Consider the following 16,792-nt stretch of genomic DNA (forward strand, 5'->3'; position numbering starts at 1 on the left):
AGGGATTAAGGCTTTCGCGCTCTCTCCTTATTAACAATAACACAATAACCATATAGGGGACATTATGCAGATAATATCAATAGTTAACAGATGAGGACACAAATTCTTCTGAGAAAGGTGGAATCAGCTTTTATACTGCAGAAGAGGTCTCTTCCCCTGAACCACAATATTAAAAAAAAAAAAAATCTGTATCTAAGGGATACGCAGAAGTCTCGACGCTGGAAAGTAAACAAACGTTCTATCCGTTGTGGATAATATTTGGTTTTTCTTGTTTGGGGAGTGGGGGATGGGATGGGTATGCCCCTTTTCCACTTTTCCCACGCCTAAGTATCTGGCAGGGCTGGGCTAGTTGGCCTGGGATTAGACACTTTCCTCGTAGCCTCCGAAGGGAAGCCAAGACCTGGTCTTAAAACTGATAGTGGAGTCACCCCATTAGTCTACCCTCTTCTTTCACAGGAAATTGCCCAGTAACTAGTATGTGCCTGAGGGGCTGTTTCTTTGCATTCCACCAACTAGAGGAAGACGAAGAACAAATTTAGTTCTGAACCAAAGGAAAGAATTAGCTCAGTCTCCAGACCTTGGGATAGTCATAGCCATTTCTGTCTGCCTGAGATATGTATGCTCAACCTCATCTTTCCTCCATCATTTCCCTGGAATTTAGCTTTGTTTCCCCTGGCTGGAATAGATGACAACAGAAGAAGGAGCTTTTTTGACCCTTTCAGAGGAGAGAGACCAATTCAATGTGTTTGTGTTCTGGAAGAGTTAAATCTGTCTATTCTGGTGTTCTGATCTCTAACTTAGAATCCTAGACTCTCAACTAGAAGGGACTTTAGAGGTCTTTAGTCCAATCTTTTAGTCAGTGCAGAAATCCTTTCTAGAGCACCTTTCACAGGTAGTTATCCAGTTTGTTTGAATGTTTATCATATTATAAGAGAATTCATTTTATTGCTGGAAGGGATGTTAAGAAATTCTTCCTTATCTGAAGTTGAAATGTGGTTTTCCACCCCAGTTCTGCCCAATGGGTCTAGAGAAAAGATGCTTCAGTCTATCCATGCAAGGACTACTTCAATCAGTAAGCATTTATTAAGTATCTATAATGTGTGAGGTGCTGTGCTAAACACTGGCTGTATAGAAAGAAGCAAAAGATAGCCTCTACCTTCAAGGAGCTTATAGTGTAATGATGAGCAGAAGGATCAGGAGAAGGATTTGAGGCATTTTGTTTTGTTTTTTAATGGAAGTGTAAAAGTGGTTTGGTAGACTTTGAGATTGTGAAGAAGACCAGAGATTAAATGGAGTTGAGGATGTGAATGGAAAGAGTGAGAAATTGAAAAGATGAGTTGAAGGAGTTCTTGAGCTAAGGGTGAAACATTCAAGCTAAATAATTTAATGAAAAGGAGAAAGACTTGAGAAGGATCTGAAAAGTAAAAGGAGAAACAAAAGAAGGATGTGAGTTGAAGAACGACTGATAAAGAAGAGGTAAATTGTAAGGTAAGGTAAGACGAGTCAATAACAAGGTGAGAAGAGATTATTAACATAAGGGAAAGAAAGTTGATTGAGGCTGTTGTAAAGCTAGCAGTTCAGGGATACAGGAAAGACCCCAGGGTCTTTCACACAATTATAAAAAAATGTTCCCCGTTTGTTGTTTCCCTTCTAATCTTAGATTAGTTTTGTTTGTACAAAAGTTTTTTTATTTAATATAATCAAAATTATTCATCTTATATCTTATAATACTCCTTATCTCTTGTTTGGTCATAAATTCTTCCCTTCTCCAAAGACTGGCCAGGTAGACTATTCTGGGTTCCCTTAATTTAGATATGGTATCATTCCTTTTATCTAAGTCATGTATCCGCTTGCTTTTATCTTAGAATAGGATGTGAGATATTGGTCTATACATAGCTGTTTTCCAATTTTCCCAGCAGTTTTTGTTAAAGAATGAGTTCTTATGCCAAAAGCTAGATTTTTGTGTTTATCAAAAACCAGGTTGCTAAGGTCATTTACCCACCTATATTGTGTATCTAATCCACTCCATTGATCTACTATTCTATTTCTTAGCCAGTACCAGATTGTTTTGATGACCACTGCTTTATAATAGTACAGTTTAAGGTCTGATACTGCTAGGCCTCCTTCCTTTACATTTTTTTCATTAGTTCCCCTGATATTCTTGACCTTTTGTTCTTCCAGAAGAATGTTGTTATTCTTTTTTCTAGTTCTAGAAAGTATTTATTTGGTAGTTTGATTGATATGGTACTGAATAGGTAAATTAATTTGGGTAGAATTGTCATTTTTATTATATTAGCTCAGCCTACCCATGAGCAATTAATGTTTTTCCAATTGTCTAGATCTGACTTTATTTGTGTGAGAAGTGCTTTGTAATTGTGTTCATAAAATTCCTATTTTTGCATTGGCAAGTAGATTCCCAGGTATTTTATATTGTTTAGAGTGATTTTAAATGGGATTTCTTTTTCTAACTTTTGCTACTGGACTTTGTTGATGATATATAGTAATGCTGATGATTTATGTGGATTTATTTTGTATCCTACAACTTTACTAAAGTTATTAATTATTTCAACTAGTTTTTTAGTTGATTCTCTAGGATTCTCTAAGTATATCATCATATCATCTTCAAAGGGTGATAGTTTAGTTTCTTCATTGCCTATTTTAATTCCTTCAATTTCTTTTCCTTTCCTTATTATTAAAGCTAGCATTTCTAATATAATATTAAATACTAGTGGTGATAATGGGCATCTTTGCTTTACCCCTGATCTTATTGGGAAGGCTTCTAACTTATCCCCATTGCAGATGATACTTGCTGGTAGTTTCAGATAGATACAACTTATTTTAAGGAATGACCAATTTATTCCTATGTTTTCTAGTGTTTTTAATAGGAATGGGTGTTGTATTTTGTCAAAGACTTTTTCTGCATCTATTGAGATAATCATGTGATTTCTGTTAGTTTGATTATTGATATGGTCAATTATAGTGATAGTTTTCCTAATATTAATCCAGCCCTGCATTCCTACTATAAATCCTACCTGGTTATAGTGAATAATCCTTGTGATATATTGCTGTAGTCTCCTTGCTAGTATCTTATTAAAAATCATTGCATCTATATTCATTAATAAAATTGGCCTATTATTTTCTTTCTCTGTTTTTGCTCTTCCTGGTTTAGGTAACAATACCATATTTGTGTCATAAAAATAATTTGGTAGGATTCTGTCTCTGCCTATGTCCCAGAATAGTATTTAAAGTTTGGGGATTAATTGTTCTATAAATGTTTCATAGAATTCACTTGTGAATCTATCTGGCCCTGAGGATTTTTTCTTAGAGAGTTCCTTAATGACTTGTCAATTTCTTTTTCTGAGATAGGATTATTTAAGTATTCTATTTTTTCTTTTGTTAATCTGAGCAATTTGTATTTTTGTAAATATTCATCTATTTCACTTAGATTGTCAAATTTATTGGCATATAATTGGGCAAAATAGCTCCTAATGATTGCTTTAATTTCCTCTTCATTGCCGGTGTGTTTACTCTTTTCAGTTTTGATCCTGATTGTTTGATTTTCTTCTTTTTTAAAAATCAAATTAGCCAACACTGTCTATTTTATTTGTTTTTTTTTTTCATTAAACCAACTCAAAATCTTATTTATTAGTTCAAGGGTTCTCTTACTGCTCTCATACCAATTTAAAATTTTAAGAATTACAAATATCATCTTTCCACATAGGAATAAAAACAGTTTGACTTTATTGAATCCCTTAGGTTTTCTCTTTCTCATTTACCTTTATATGTCTTTCTTGAACCTTGTATTTGAACATCAAGTTTTCTGTTTAGGTTTGGTCTTTTTGTCAGGAATGCTTAGAAACCTATTTTATTTCATTTTTTCCCCCTTGAAAATTGTAAACCTAGTTCTTTTGCCTTCTGGAATATCATGTTCCAAGCTTTCTGATCCTTTAATGTAGAGGTTGCCAAATCCTATGTAATCCTGATTGAGCTCCCTGGTATTTGAATTCTTTCTGGTTGTTTGAATTTAGCTAAAATATTCCTGGGAGTTGCCATTTGGAGATTTATTTCAGGAAGTGATCTGTAAATTCTTTCAATTTTTATTTTACCCTCTTATTCAAGAATATCAGGGCAATTTTCTTTGATAATTTCCTATAATATAATGCATAGGAGTTTTTTTTTAATCATGCTTTCCAGTAGTCCAATAATTCTTAAATTGTCTCTCCTGAATCTATTTTCTGGGTCAGTTATTTTTTCAATGAGCTATTTCATGTTTTCTTCTGTTTTTTTTTTTCATTCTTTTGATGTTGTTTTATTGTTTCTTGATGTTTCATAAAGCTTCTAGTTGCTCAATTCAAATTTTTAAGAAAGGATTTTTCTTCAAAAGGTTCTTTGAACCTTTTTTTCCATTTGGGCAATTATGCTTTTTGTTTCTGTTATTTTCTTCTTGCATTACTTTCCATTCTCTTTCTCATTTTCCCTCTGCCTCTCTTAACTGATTTTTGAAATCCTTTTTGAGCTCTTCCAGAGCCTGAGATCAATTAATACTTTTCTATGAGATTTTGGGTATAGCTGCTTTGCTTTCACTATCCTCTTTTGAGTCTCTTCTTTTTCTTCATAAAAATTTCTTATGGTTAGTTTTCTTTTTTGTTTTTAATGTTTGCTCATTTCCCCAGCCTTTTTCTTGACTTTTACTTTTATTTTAAAGGTGGGACTGTTCTCAGAGTAAAGAGAACATTCTTTTAACCTTAATTTTTTTCTTGTTGCTACCCTTAGCTCTATTTCTGTATTTGTCGAAGTTTCAGTTCTTCTAGGATGGTATTTGGCCTGTGGGCTAAAGGCTCTGAAAGCTACCTTCTACTGCTGATTCAGTCACCCTCTGGGTTTGCTGATGACTTTCAGAGTTCAGAATACTGTGAGTTACCCTTTGCTGGAGCTCAAAGTCTAGTCTTGGGCTTAGGTAGGGGCTTTGGGCCTCACTCTAAGGCTTGATCAGTTCAGACACACTGTGGACTGCCTTGCCCTGGTGATTGTAACCTTGCCTTGAGCTTGGGTAGGAGAGCTGGGCCTCTCTCTGGGTTTACACAGGCCAGTTTCTATGAGCTTGTGTTGGGACTCTGGGCCTCACTTGGGGCTTACCCAGAACAGGTAAACCACACAGACTGCTTTGAGCTGGGATTCAGGACCTCACTGCAGGTTTGGGTGAGGGCTCTGGACTCATACCTGCTAAGCACCTTGCCAACTGCCTTGCTCTGGGACTTGGGGCTTCAGTCTGGGCTTAAGCAGGGACTCAGAACCTCCCTCTGAGCCTGCATCAGCCAGGCACATCATGGACTGCCTTGCACTAGGGCTTGTGGTCTCTCTGGAGGCTTGCGCTAGATCTTGGACCTTTAAAGGGTATGTGTGGGGTTGCCCTGCTGTTGGTTTACAAAGGGTCTCAGGGTCTCAGGGTCTCAGCATTGGCTTGGGCCCAGGTTTAGAACCTGGAACAATAGGTGTGGGGTGGGGGTGCTTCCTGTTGAACTGCACCAATAATCCTTGATGGGACCTTGTTCTCTCCTCTCACTCCAATGAACCAGATCTTCTCTGTCTACCTTTTAAGTTATTTCTGTAGGAAAGCTTTATCTTGTCCCCTTGTTGGTTCTGTCATGCCAGTATTTGTTTTGAAGCATTAATTTAAGGTCGGTTGGAGAAGATTTGAATGGTTCCAGCTTTCCCTGCTTCTACCTCACTATCTTGGCTCTACCACTCAGACTCAATATATTTTTAAAAAGAAGAAAACTGATTTACTAAGGGGATGTTACTTGACCAAGAGTCACATGATTAAGTGATCGCTATCAGTACTAGTTTGCTTTTCTATCATATTAAGGTTATAAAGTTCTTTACTTTGCTTACGTCATTTCAGTCCTGGAAAACAAGACAAATATTGTCATTTCCAATTTATAGACATGGGAAACTAAGTCCTAGGAAGGTTAGGTGAGAACTCAGGACTCAGACCTAGATCCAGTGTTCTTTTTACTACTGATGTCATTCTGGTTGCTTTTCTCGAAGACTTGCTCCATCTTTCCTTTTTTCCTTTATTTTTTCTCCTTTCCTTCTTTCTTTCTTTCTGTCTTTCTTCTTTCCTTACTTTAGAGACTGTCTCCCCCTATCTTACCCATCCTGAAACTGAAGTAGCCAATCTGATCAGAAACTTTAACCTGCTCCATTTTTTAGATCTGGGCCTATTAACTTAATCCAGCTGAACAAACATAACCTTAAAATCCCTCTGCCATCTCTAGTCTATGAAGCTATTAAAATCATACAAGATTGCTTGATAGGGACGGTGGATTAAGAGCCAGGCCTAGAGATGGGAGATCCTAGGTTGAAATCTGGCCTCAGATATTTTCCAGTTGTGTGACCCTGAACAAGTCACTTAACCCCCATTTCCTAGTCCTTACTATTCTTCTGCCTTGGAACCAATACATAGTATTCATTCTAAGATGGAAGGTAAGGGTTAGAGAAAAAAAAAAAGATTGGCTGATAAACACAGAGAAAACTTTGTTCAATAATCTTCTAATAATGGAGCAATGGTTGTTGCTTGACCTTTATTTCTAAGAGCACCAATGATATCACGAGGTGATCTTGACTTGCTTGGGAATTGTATTTAAGTGAGGCAGAGTTGCATGAAGTCATCAGCCTCACTTTTTTTTCCAGAATAGTCAAAGTCCAGTGGCAAGGCAATCAGGGTGCCTGGCAACATAGATGTAGTGGATGACCTTGGAGTCTGATGCCTGACCAAGCTCTAGGCCCTCCAGAGTGCCAGCTTCAGTAAATTCAATAAATTGTTATTTATCCCCACTTTGGAGCTGAGGAAACTGAGGCCGAGAGAGATTAAGTAACTTGCCTGGGGTCACAAAGCCAGTAAGTATCTGAACCTGAAGAATTAGCTAGGAAGGGAGAAGCCAGGTGGCTCAGTGAATAGAGAGCCAGGTGTAGAGATGGAGGTCCTGGGTTCAAATCTGGCCTCAGACACATCCTAGCTGTGTGACCCTGGGCAAGTCACTTAACCCCCATTGCCTAGCCCTTACTGCTCTTCTGCCTTAGAAATGATACTTAGAGTTGATTCTAAGACAAAAGGTAAGGATTAAAAAAACAAAAAGAATAGTATAACACCATTACCAGAAGACTTCAATGGCCCTGGGAGACTAGAGATGAATTGCTTCTTCATGCATGAATCTTGCTTTCCATATAAGTGCTACTCCACACATATGTTTCTTACATGTGCTTCCTATATGTACACATTTTTCCCATTGTATATTTGTGGGAGATGGTTTCTTAAGTTTATATGTGAACTGTTTTGTTGCTTCTAACTATTTTTTTTTCTAAAACTCTTACCTTCCATCTTAGAATCAATACTATGTATTGGTTCTAAGGCAGAAGAGTGGTAAAGGGTAAGCAATAGAGGTTAAGTGACTTGCCCAGGGTCACACAGCTGGGAAGTGTCTGAGGCCGGATTTGAACCTAGGACCTCCCGTCTCTAGGCCTGGCTCTCAATCCACTGAGCTACCCAGTTGCCCCCTACCTAGCTAACTATTAGAGGTCAGCACATCAGTGGACAATTGGGAGCTATAGTTATTGTTTTTAATCCTTACTTTCTGTCATAGTAACAACTGTAAGGCAGAAGGGCAGGGGCTAGGTAAATGGGGAAGTATCTGAGGTCTGATTTGAACCCAGGTCCTCCTGACTCCAGGCCTGGTGTTCTATCCGCTGAGCTATCTCACTGCCCCATGAGCTCCAGTTTTAATAGATATTCTGAAATCCATAGAGAACCTAAGATTTCCATGTCTAGAGGACCGACATGTCCCCTAGGTTGTAGAGTACAAGTAATGTCAATATTAATGGCTTCACCACTTTTAATAGTGTTTCACATTTATGGAGTACTTTTTTTATAGAGTGCTATATAGAGGTAGTTGGGCACGTATTATTATCCTCATACTAGAGAGGAAGAAATTGAAGCCCCAAAAGGAGAAGTAAACCAAGGTCACACAGTCTTGTTCCTCAAAGAAACTGTGGTTAATTTTTATTTTCAGTAAAGTTTGTTTCTGAAAAGCCCCTGTGACGAAGGTATGTCCCCAAACATGCACTCTCTAGGAGATGAAGCTTGAATCCTAAGTATCTGGAGCTTCTTAGAAGAAGTTATAACCTCAGTCCTCAGTCTTGTTCTTGGGCCTAGCCTGGTGCCCCTGGGGACTGAGTTCTGGACCTGTGAAGGATGGGCTAAGCCCCAGGATAAGGGCATATCTTAGCCATGGAATTCCAGCCCCAGAAAGACTGAAAACAGCTCATATTCTCAAAAGAGATACTCACGGTTGGCCTATGATTTGAGAGGGTCAGAAATCAAATAAATTCCATTTAACAAACACATTAAACCTGTGTCATAATGGAAAGAACTCTGGACTTGAGGTCAAGAGACTTGAGAGTGAAAAGAATGCATACCTTTTGATCCAGCAATACCACTACTAGGTCTGTATCCCAAAGAGATTAAAAAAAAAAAAAAGTATGGATCTGTGTGCACAAAAATATATATAGCTGTGCTTTTCTTGGTGGCAAAAAATTGGAAACTGAGGGGATGCCCCTCAATTGGGGAATGGCTGAACAAATTGTGGTATATGATGATGATGGAATGCTATAAGGAATAATGAACTGGAAGATTTCAGAAAGAGCTAGAAAGACCTACATGAACTGATGAGGAGTGAAATATGCAGAACCAGGAAAACATTATACACAGTAACAGCAATATTGTGGGATGATCAAATGTAATAGACTTTCCTACCAATAGCAATATAATGATCCAGGCCAATTCTGAGGAACTTATGAAAAAAAAATACTGTCCATATCTAGAGAAAGAACTGCTGGAGTATAAGTGCAAATGAAAACATATGATTTATCACTTGTTTATTTGGATATATTCCTGGGGGTTTTGGTTTTATAAGATTACTCTCTTACAAATAATAAATAAAATGGAAATGGGTTTTGAGTGATAATATGTTTAACCCAATTGAATTGCTTATCAACTCCAGGAGGAGGGGGAAGGAAGAGGGGAGGGAGACAAATATGAATCATGTAACCATGATTCTTTTGGGTAAATTTGTTACTGGAATAAAACTTAAAAAATTAAATTAAATTTAAAAAAAAAGAGAGAGAGACTTGAGTGTGAATCCTGACTCTGGCTTTGACTTTAGGCAAGGAAGTAAACTTTTCTGAGGTCTAGTTTTGTCTTCTGTAGTAGCTGTAGCATCAACCACACAGGGTTAATGTAAGGAAGGCACTTTGTAAACAATCAAGCATTCTAAAAAAATGTGATTTATTATTATTAACCTCAGTATGAGAAATAACCATTTAGAATGCTGGGGATATACAAATTAAATAAGATAATGATCTCTATCCTCTGGAGCTCACAATCTAATAGAGGAATGCAATATGTACATATAATGAAAGTTAGAATTTGATTAAATGCAAAGAGGAGAGCCAGAAAACATGCATGGAGAGAATCAAGAAGAAGTGGGAAAAGGAATCAAAGGTTTCATGGAAGAGGTAACATTTGAGCTGGCTGCTGAAGGAAGGGAAGAATTTCAACAGGTTTAACAGGCCTTGGAGATACTGGCAAGAGGATGGAGCTAGAGGGAGGGGTGTGAACCCATTCTACACTTGAGGATGATGGAAGATGGCAGGACCAGAATTGAGTCCCCAGGGTAAGAGAGGAGACTGGGCTTTGAAATGTGAAAAAGCACCCAAGACCACGTAGGTGTCTAAGTAAAACACCTACTCCCTTCTTCCCTGGAAAGAAAAGGAAAAGACAGTTCCTGAGGGCAAAATTTAATTTGTCAAGTGATTGCCCAATGGATAATATAAATTTTGTGCGATCATGTATTACTGAATGTAAGAGATCATAGCTATGCCTAGTTTTCCCCATCCTACCCAGGTAGGGGATGCTATTTTTTTTTAACCCTTACCTTACATCTTGGACTCAATACCGTGTTTTGGCTTCAAGGCAGAAGACTGGTAAGGGTAGGCAATGGGGGTCAAGTGACTTGCCCAGAGTCACACAGCTGGGAAGTATATGAGGTCAGATTTGAACCTAGGACCTCCCTTCTCTAGGGCTGGCTCTCAATCCACTGAGCTACCCAGCTGCCCCTAGGGGATGCTATTTTTAAGCAGCCCAGGGCAGAGTGGGACTAAAATCCAGGTCAACCAATTTCTCACAGGAAAACACAAACTGAGGTTTCAGAGGAAACTTGTTGGGGTCATGAGAATCAGCAAGGGATTCAAGGAAGACCTCCTGAAGCAGCCTACCATAGTGTAAAGACTCCTGGATTTCAGAAATACTTGGTGATACTACTGACTCACTACTTGATCCTCTCTGTCATTAAACCTCTCTCTTGGTTTCCTCATCTGTCAAATGGGATCATACCTATCCTAAAGTAGATCAAAGCATGTCATGGCTAGGAAGGTCTTTGTAGAGAATATAAATGGATTTCCTCATCTGTCAAATGGGATAATACCTGTCCTAAGGTAGAGCAGAGCAGATCATGGCTAGGAAGGCTTTTGTAGAGAATATAAATGGGCAGCACTATTATCTAGTCCCTTTGCTTCCTTCTACCCTACTCCCACCAGAGGCAACAAGACTCCTTTGCAGCATGAATGAATGAACCTCAATAATACACTGATTTGACTGCTCATCTCAGAATACAGGACTGGGTATCAGACCTAGTTTTCCTCCATGATTGCCTACCTATTAGTCCTCTGATTCAGAGCCAGTTTATTAACCTCTCTAGGCTTCAACTTCCTCATGGATAAATGGGAATAATAATACATTCCCTTGCCTCAGAAACCATCTGAGCAGCATCCATACCTGGGCAGTCTTGAATCATGATTCTATCATAGAATCATATTTACATAGGATGATATTAAGGTTGATAAGGTATTTCCTTCACAACCTGTAAAACAGGTAGGCTTAGAGTATCTATCAGAGCTAGAAGACAAAAACAGGAACCCAGCATAACTCCTTCCTCTGGGGCTTCCTACTCAGGACTAGGATCCAGACCTGTTCTGAGCCCTTTCTCTGGTCCCAAATTGATGTATCCCTCCTCCTGGGCCAGGTTCCTGGGACCACTGGGTCTTTTTATCTAGCTGCCTTGGAGAGAGAGGGACTTCCCTCATTCTCTCTCATCTCTGGCATGGGATCAGCTGGAGGGTCATCAGCAAAAGGGCCTTGCTCTGGCCCTAACCCTCCTCTCCCTCCTAAAGCTCCCACAGCAGACTCAACAAGAGCCCTTTCTAAGACCTGCTCTTTTCAGCCCTCCATTTCCCCCTGGGTTCTCTATTGGAGTTCAGAAGAAAAGTGGCTGGATTTTGAATGAAAGCACCAAACTCTGACATTTTCTTTGTGACCTCAAATTTTCTTGGATGTCATTATCAATGGTAAAGTAAAGGAGTTGGAGTAAATGACCTCTCAGGTTCTTTCCAGCTCTTCTGTGGCCTCAAGTCAAGGAACTCTACCTTTAGAAGCTCTTCTCTCACTAGTAATGCTAAAGTCTGAAGTTCAGGGCAGCTAGTCGGCACAGTGGGCAGTGTTGGACCTGGAGTCAGGAAGATCTGAGTTCAAATTCAACCTTATACACTTCCTAGCTGTATGACCCTAGGCAAGTCACTTGATCCTGTTTGCCTCAGTTTCCTTTAGAGAAGGAAATGGCAAACCACTCCAGGATCTTTGCCAAGAAAACCCCAAATGGGATCATAAAGAGTCAGTCAACACCAAAAGGAATGAACAACAGCATAAATTCTATACTCCAGCCAATCCAAACTCTTCACAGTTTATATTTCTGCTTAGTATTTGTCTCTTTTCTCTCCCTTTCCTTCCCCTTTTGTTTTCCAAAGATTGCCTCCCTATAAGCCTCTCCCTTTAAAATTCTGAACTTCTGTCTTAGTAACAACTCTAAGATAGAAGGGCAAAGGCTAGACAAATAAAGCTAAGTGACTTGCCCAGGGTCATACAGCTGTGCAGTGTCTGAGGCTAAATTTGAACCCAGGCCCTCCTAACTCCAGGCCTGGCCTCAATTTACTACCTCCCTGCCTCTGAGGCAAGTGTTTAAAACCACAGATTGCAGAGTAGGTACCAATAGGCAGAGTTGAGAGAGTTTCCTCACCAGAAGTTCCCTGTACCAATAAAATCACAAGTCTAGTCCAAAATGTGTGTGTATGTGTATACACATATATAATATTTATTATTTTTAAAATATTATTAATATGTTAATACATGTTTAATATTTAATATTTGTGGTATTCATAAATATTAATAAATATTTGCTTAGTAAATATTTATTTATATATATATACAATTTATAATGTGTTAAATATATAGGAGAGGTCAAAAAAAGTAGTAGGAGAGATTCAGAAAGATTTTGGAGTGAAGGTGATGCCTGCGCTGGGCCTTGAAATTATAAACAAGATTTCAGAGACATGGAAGCCAGGCCATGGCAGGTACGGCACTAGGTGTCACCATGAAGCCAGAGAGTGAGGCATCAGGCTCACTCAACGATGGGAACGGGTGAGGCCTGGAGTCAAATGGGGCAGGCTGGACGCCCCCGGTATCTTGGTTATTCTGCCTTTGGGAGGATAGTTGTTTAATAGGAGTGGCTCACAATTAGGCCTCCAATTAAAGAGAGAAAAATCTAATGATGGACTTGGGAGCTGGGAGCCCAGCCCTGTGCAAGGAAAGGCCTCTTCTGTGTCACATGTCACAAAGAGACACAAAGAGAGGCACACATCAGATGAGTAAATTACTGGTACTTACAAGAAGTAAGAATAGCCCAATTGGATATAATCTCTAACAGAATTTTTTTTTTAAACCATCATACTTCAGGAGCAGCTAGATAGTACAATGGATAGAGTCTTGCACCTGTGGTTGGGACGACCTGGGTTCAAGTGTGACCTCAGACACTTCTTAATTGTATATCCCTGGACCAGTCACTTAATTTCTATTGCCTAACCATTGCTGTTCTGTCTTAGAATCAATACTAAGACAGAAGGTAAGAGTGTTTTGTTTTTTTTTAATACTTAGTTTGACCAGTGTCATCCACTTGGAGTAACAAAGGGGAAGGAGGTAATGAGGAGGGTCGGTTTCTCCACATTTCTTGCAACACAATTGTACCTGATTTTATTTTCTCAGTGCTCCAGCAACATAAGCAAGCTACTCCAAACAGGCTTATACCTTGCAGCTTGCTCCTTTAGTTTTCACCTGTCTGTCTCCCTGAGAGTGTAGGCTCAAGGAAAAGAACTGAGAGCTGCCATCACAAAACTGTGACTGATGTGCTACCACTACACTTGTATGGTGAGGGAATAATAATAATAGCCAGTATTTATACAGTCCTTTAAGACTTGCAAAGTTCTATTCAAATATAATTTCATTTTATCCTTGTATTAATCCTGGTAGATAGAGTCTATTATTATCCCCATTTTATAGATGAAGAAACTAAGACACATAAATACTAAGTGGCTTAATCAGGAAAGGGAAACAGAAAGCGAAGGAAATAAACATATACATAGTGTCTACTGTGTTTCAGGTACTATTTTTTAAAATATTTATCTCATTTGGTTCTCACAACAGCCCTGGAAAGGAGGTGCTATTATTATCCCAATTTTATAGTTATGGAAACTGAGGCAGACACATTAAATGAGCTCAGGGTAATAATAATAACAATAATAGCTAATATTTAATATAGTTCTTATAATGTACCAGGCACTATGCTAAGCACTTACAGTTATTATCTAATTTGATTTTCACAACAACCTTGGGGTTTGAGTACTATTATTACCCCCATTTTACAGATGAGGAAACCAGTACAAATAATACTCTAGCAAAACATTCTGGAAAACAATTTGTAATCATTCAAGATAAGTGACTAAAATATTTCTCTTTTGATCCAGAGATCTTCCTGCAATAGGCATATACTCCAAGGAGATGAAAAATAGAAAATCCTACACATACTGAAATAATCAGTACTTTTTCTCTGTTTCAGCTCTCAATTAACTTAGTTTTGTTCTGTACTTTCTAGACCAAAGATAATCTCCAGGGTGGAGAGAACAGAAGAAAAATAAGTATTTCATAGTAGATATGGAACTGGATAGAATAGATCAGGGAATTATCTGAGCAAAGCTGGTAACTTAAGCCATGGGGGAGGTAAGATTAGCTAGAGAGACAGTGTTAAAAAAAAACACTCTTGGGGACCAAGCCAACACTTCAAGGACAGAAGATGTATCAAGGAATGAAGAGAATTTCACTCATTGCAGTGTTTGTGTTAATTAAGGTGATTTCCACCCCCCCCCTCTTTTTCCCATAGCCTTTTTATCACTGGTTTCTAAGAAAGAGAGGTTTAAGAAGATTTCTGAATGGCAGGAGGAACAAAACTGCCCAAGCATAAGGTTATGAGCAAAAAGAAAATCATTTCCTGCCCTGTCATTGACTCCTGAATGCCTGACCTGGGTCCCGCCAGCCCAGGCAGAATTCTCATCTACCTTCAGTGTGAACCTCCTCACACATTGCAGTTAGCCTGCCAGATTTTCTCCTCCTCTATCTAGAGCTTTTTTTTCATACTTTCAAACCCAACATTGTTTCTACCTCTGCCAAGAAACTTTCCTAGCTCACCATCACCCCAGGTGATCTCCTCTGAATGATGCTGGCAAATGTTGGCTGGTCCAGTGAATTATGTTTCATCTTACTCTCTAACTAGACTGTGAAATCTTTGAGAGCAGGGAATATAATTACCTTTCCTTATATAGTCTATATGGTCTAGCATATGCTGGGGACATAGAGGAGGCATATATATGTGTGTGTATATATATATGTATATATATATGTATATACTCTGTGTAAAAGTCTATATATAAATATACATATTACTTACATATGTATATATATGTTGTTGTTTTTTTAGACCCTTAACTTCGGTGTATTGTCTCATAGGTGGAAGAGTGGTAAGGGTGGGCAATGGGGGTCAAGTGACTTGCCCAGGGTCACACAGCTGGGAAGTGGCTGAGGCCGGGTTTGAACCTAGGACCTCCCGTCTCCAGGCCTGGCTCTCACTCCACTGAGCTACCCAGCTGCCCCCTATATATACGTTTAATAGAATTGGCAATAACTCCAAATTGTAGTCATTTTAATCAACAACAAAAGAGAATGGCAAATAACTCCAAAACATATTACATTTAGTTAGTTTGGATGTGATGAACTCCATATCAGTCCCACCCACTTCTTCCTAGGAGCCTGGGAGAAGAGATTATTGAAGACTTTGAAAGAGGAAGAGAGGGTGGGGGTGGAGGAAGGAAAGAATCAAGGAAGGAGGAGAGAGAGAGCTTCAGTCTTCTCAGCAAAATAGGAAGGGGTTGAGTCATCTGCTGAGAGTGAGGGGGAAGGAGAATGGATTTAGGGACTGGAGAGGGAAAAGATTTGGAACAGCTGCTCTGAGGAATATGCTTTGTAAACTGTCAAGTGCTGTGACAATGCAAGCTATTATTATTAGGTCCCAGAGATGGCAAACGGCCAGATTCCTAGCTAGAGTAAAGTAGGAGAAAGAACACTGGATTTAGAGCAAAAAGATTTGGTTTCCAGGTCAAATTTTACCATTTATTAGCAGCATTTAATTGGGGGGGGGGGCCTAGATTCCTCGATTTTAGAATGAATGAATTGTAAGATTTAAAAAATTGGCAAAAAAGGAAAATGACAAATGCTGGAGGGGCTGTGGGAAAACAGGTCCATTAACACACTGTTAGTGGAACTATGAAGTGGTCCAGCCATTTTGGAAAGTATTTTGGGACTCTGCCCCAAAAGGCTACTAAACTGTTGATTCAGTGATACTACTACTACTGGGTAAATACTCCCAATGAGATTGACGAAAGTGAAAAATACTTATAACAGCTCTTTTTTATGGTGGCAAAGAATTGGAAACTGAGCCACAAGCAAACTCATAAATCTGAAACAGAAGAGCCTCTATGGCCTTTCTTTCTTCAGAGTCTTCATGAAGCTCTTGGAAAGGCAGGAAATGGACTCTCTGCCACTAGGCTGGGCTGTTTCCTTGAAGGAGACTGATTTCTCCACCATTTAGGTCAACCTTCCAGGCTGGGTAAGATGGGCCAGGGTTTTTCTCCTCAACCCTGTCAGGTAGGTTATACTAGATCTTTTCTTAAAAGCCAAGGAAGAGGAGCAGAACCAGGAGAACATTGTACAGAGACAGATACACAGTGGCACAATCGAACATACTAACTCTACTAGCAGCAATGTACTGATCCAGGACAATTCTGAGGGACTTATGAGAAAGAACGCTATTCACATCCAGAGAAAGAACTGTGGGAATAGATCTGCAGAAGAAAGACATATGATTGATCACATGGTTTGATGGGGATATGATTGGGGATGTTGACTTTAAAAGATCACTCTACTGCAAATATTAATAATATGGAAATAGGTTCTGAACAATGATACCTGTAAAACTCGGTGGAACTACTCTTTGGCTCTGGGAGGGAGGAGGGAAGAGGAGAGGGAAAAAGCATGAATCATGTAACCATGGAAAAATATTCTAAATTAATTAAAATTGTTTAAAAAGCCAAGAAAGCTGTCCTCAAAGCTTGATTGGCTCAAGGGACTAAGGCTCAAACCAAATTAGTCATTGAACTAGCTTCCTGGGGGGCTAAGGTCCCAAGTAGGGTTCCTGTTCACATAAGGGGATAAAAAGACCCATGTTTCTTGAGTTGAGGTCCT

The sequence above is a fragment of the Gracilinanus agilis genome, chromosome 1 (genome assembly GCF_016433145.1).
Source record: "Gracilinanus agilis isolate LMUSP501 chromosome 1, AgileGrace, whole genome shotgun sequence".
In the NCBI taxonomy this organism is placed as follows: Eukaryota; Metazoa; Chordata; class Mammalia; order Didelphimorphia; family Didelphidae; genus Gracilinanus; species Gracilinanus agilis.